The sequence below is a fragment of the Entelurus aequoreus genome, linkage group LG01 (genome assembly GCF_033978785.1).
Source record: "Entelurus aequoreus isolate RoL-2023_Sb linkage group LG01, RoL_Eaeq_v1.1, whole genome shotgun sequence".
NCBI lineage: Eukaryota > Metazoa > Chordata > Actinopteri > Syngnathiformes > Syngnathidae > Entelurus > Entelurus aequoreus.
Window position 1 is genome coordinate 1,928,070 of NC_084731.1, and position 4,131 is coordinate 1,932,200.

The following is a 4,131-nucleotide window of genomic DNA, read 5'->3' on the forward strand; positions in this document are numbered from 1 at the left end:
TTTGGGAGGAATAACACAGGAGATCCCTCAAGTCTGGATGGAAATCATTCCGACATGTTACACAACTGGAATACAGCGGTGCCGAGGTTTGGCTGGAATCTGCTTCAAAAAGTCCAACACAATTTAAATCATACAAAAACTCATGAGAACTGATTTTAATCCATGAATCTGTTCCAGATACAAGAGTGGGGGTGTTTCTTTCTTGAATTCAATACGGTTGCTCACCTTTTTTATCAAAGTGCTGTCACTCGCAACTTTCCTTGGCCTGGTGGTGGTTTCTGTGGCAGTGGTACAGCAATGTGACCATGCTTTGTTTGGGCGCTCAGGAAAACACCTTTGTTTGGAAATGTGTTTGATAACCCAGACAAAAAGCTCATTTGGCAAACAGCACACAAACCGAGGTACCGCTGTATTAGCAACTAACATTAGCGCCGCAAAGGTTTGCTCCACGCAATAACGCCACTTGTGTTGTAGTCCCCTGCAGCGGGAAGGCAGTGTTCTATGCACTTACCAGGCTTCTTCTTTGGGTGTGGCCCTCCTGAAGTGACTTAGCAGAGTGGCATGTGTCGACGTGAAGGAGGAAAAACAACGCTGTGTTAATAATTGACGTCTTAATATTTTTAGATATGACTTTTTATTTTTAATATTCAGCAAGTGATGCATTTCTGTGGTTTCCCAGACACGTGTGCCATATTGAGGGGTGTGCTTGCTTCTTGTTTGACTCCACTTTTTTTCCCCAAGTTGTTTTGAACCAAAAAGCACACACATTTGTAGTGAAATGTCGAAGAATTGATATACGAGATGTGTTCTGTCCTGCAGGCCAGATTTATTGGTTATGAAGAGAGCCGTGGTGTTGAAATGGTGTGAACGCCTCAATACCTCTAATCTCAGCAGTTTTAGGGGTGTATCATCTCAAATACGCTTGACTGTGTTCGGTATTAGCGAGGCCTCAGTGCTTAAGCCAGAAACTTTATTTTCTACAAGAAAAAAAAAGAAAATAAATATGCCAGTGGGTGTGTATTTGAGTCTTGCATGCCATTGTTATCTGTGCTGTCCCAAATAACGGAAAGAGAAAGAGTTCTGACCCGCCTCATCCGAGGGGACGGTTCCAGTCCTGCTTGGAGCTCACATCCAAGGAGCTGCTTTCCAGCCTGCGGGAGGGAAGAGGGAAGAGGGTCTTGGCTTCTTCCTCTCATGTCAGCGGGGAAGCTGTCATAATGCCATTGTGTTGCACATTTGAAGTGGAATTGCAGAAGTATCATGTTTGTAAAAATCCAGAGAAGAAAGATAATAAAGATATAAGATTGAATTACTCGTCAGTGTGACTAACTCACATCTGCTGTTGTGGAACATTCCACCCATTTACCTCAAAATTAACATGTTCTCTAAGTCTAACAATACACACATTGAACTACTTAAAGTGTACGCTTTCTTTTTCCCCATCTTGATATTAGCATTGTCTTTTCAGATGACAATGTTGTATTGGAGACGCTTTCGGGTGTGTTCAAAATTAAATACTGGAAAAAAAATTAATGAAACCATTTAAAACTGGATCTTCAGCTCTCGCTGGATCGGTTCGCAGCCGAGTGTGAAGCGACTGGGATGAGAATCAGCACCTCCAAGTCCGAGTCCATGGTTCTCGCCCGGAAAAGGGTGGAGTGCCATCTCCGGGTTGCGGAGGAGACCCTGCCCCAAGTGGAGGAGTTCAAGTACCTCGGAGTCTTGTTCACGAGTGAGGGAAGAGTGGATCGGTGCAGCGTCTTCAGTAATGCGGACGCTGTATCGATCCGTTGTGGTGAAGAAGGAGCTGAGCCGGAAGGCAAAGCTCTCAATTTACAGGTCGATCTACGTTCCCATCCTCACCTATGGTCATGAGCTCTGGGTTATGACCAAAAGGACAAGATCACGGGTACAAGCGGCCCAAATGAGTTTCCTCCGCCGGGTGGCGGGGCTCACCCTTAGAGATAGGGTGAGAAGCTCTGTCATCCGGGAGAAGATCAAAGTAAAGCCACTGCTCCTCCACATGGAGAGGAGCCAGATGAGGTGGTTCGGGCATCTGGTCAGGATGCCACCCGAACGCCTCCCTAGGGAGGTGTTTAGGGCACGTCCGACCGGTAGGAGGCCACGGGGAAGACCCAGGACACGTTGGGAAGACTATGCTGGCCTGGGAACGCCTCGGGATCCCCCGGGAGGAGCTGGACGAAGTGGCTGGGGAGAGGGAAGTCTGGGCTTCCCTGCTTAGGCTGCTGCCCCCACGACCCGACCTCGGATAAGCGGAAGAAGATGGATGGATGGATGGATGGATTTAAAACTGCGTGTGAATGCTGAAGATGAACTGAAATCCTGGAATTTTTTTTAGAATTGTTGAAGTCGAGCACAAAATTCCTGAACAGGCTGAATATTTTGGAGTTGGAATCAGATGAAAAATGTGGGAATTGTGGAACTTTGAAGATTGTCCCATTGATTTCTATAGGAATTTTCCCCCAAAATTTGGGAATTTCGGGTAAAAAATTATTTTTTTAGAAAATTGTAAAAAAAAAAAAAAAAAAAAAACTTGAATGAGTTGAAATGATTGGTGTTGAAATTTTTCAAATCGGTGGAGAAATGTTGAAGTATTAACATGTTGAATTGAGAAATGGTATTACAGAATTCATGGAATTTTGGGAAAACCGGGAATTTTTCCAGTTCAAAAAACAACTCCGTTTTTTGTCGTGATTAAGAGGAATGTTTTGACTGTGGAACGATTGAAGTGGGTTGAAAAATGTGGAAGGAGTAGTCGCCAGAAAAAAGGGTGGAAATAAGGGCTTTGGAAAAGCAGGAATTCTGGAAAATCCTGGAATTTTTAGGGAATAGGAGAGTTTAAATTTCCAGAATGGTGGAATGTGTTGAAGGTGGAATGGTTTGAATAGGTTGAAAAATGTGGAAATGGTGAAAGTTTGAAAAATGGCCAATTCATTTTGAATGGTAAAATTTGGGGAAATCTGGGGATTTTTGGATTTGTCAAGCTCGCGATTCCTGAATAGACTGAACAGTTTGAAGTTGGAATGGTTTGAATCGGGTGGAAAATGTGGAAGGTAGAGCTTGCCAAAATCTGGAAAATAATAATAATATGAAGAATAAATACATGAATTTTGGTGTATAAAAGCATGTGTGAATGTTTGACGCTGAACTCAAATGCTAATGGAATGTAGGAGGAATGCAGAAATGGTTTGAATGTTGAAAAGCTGACGCTAAACTGAAGTACTAGTGAAATGTATAAATAGATTGAGAGTTGAAATAGAATGTTAAAATGGTTTGAGGACGTAACAAACCATTCGCCCTTTCAATTCCCAACCATTTCTTATGTTCGCTGTGTAAAAGGACAAAAAAAACAACATTCTGTGGTGCAGTTACACATAATGTCCACTAGATGGGAGTAAAAACCACTGGCAAAACAGCGCTGTAGCATCACTATTTTATTTACAGTGCTCATAAAAAACTATACAATAATAAATACAAAAGTTAAACAAATATATATTTTTTTAATTAATCACCAACATCAAATGCCCGATTTTGGAATTATCAAAGAAAATATTGATTGATTGATTGATTGATTGATTGATTAAGACATTTATTATGAAATTCCTGAATTTCATAATAAAATTTTCCCCAGGGATCAATAAAGTACTTTCTATTCTATTCTATTCTATTAGTAGATTGCACTGTACAGTACATATTCCATACAATTGACCACTAAATGGTAACACCCTAATAAGTTTTTACACTTGTTTAAATGTAAATCAATTCATGGTAGATGTGCAAATTCAAGTCATTAAAAGCAATTTAAATTGCTTTTAATGACTTTTCTAGTTCATGCTGTCTTTCTCACTTACAATAAAAATGACAACAAAAGTTCCAGACTGCTAATACAGTATCTTTGTGACGGGGTAAGCGTTAAATCAATAATAAATGTCTGTGACAATCATGGGTACTTACTTTAACTTAACACATTTCAAAATAAAATCCAAACGTGAACAAGATATAATGCCCCCTTTCACACCTATTCTTTTCAGTGTGTTATGTAAGAAAGAGAAAAAACAAAGTACTTCCTGTGAGGCAGTTGCACATAGTATCTGCTGGGTGTCAGTAAAA

At 40.8% G+C, this 4,131-nt stretch overlaps 1 protein-coding gene across 16 annotated transcripts in view; it reads left to right on the top strand.

The window, feature by feature from the left end:
* Positions 1 to 1,316, top strand: part of LOC133646589 (abl interactor 2-like) — a 32,377-nt gene extending 31,061 nt beyond the window's left edge. For 3 of the 16 annotated variants that reach the window (XM_062042124.1, XM_062042156.1, XM_062042115.1), the window contains one exon: positions 1 to 1,316. This exon is cut by the window's left edge and continues 624 nt beyond it. The gene's annotated coding sequence lies outside the window, so the exon portion shown is untranslated. The other 13 variants (XM_062042242.1, XM_062042218.1, XM_062042147.1 and 10 more) reach the window with 8 other exon arrangements.
* The last annotated feature ends 2,815 nt before the right edge of the window (positions 1,317 to 4,131 follow it).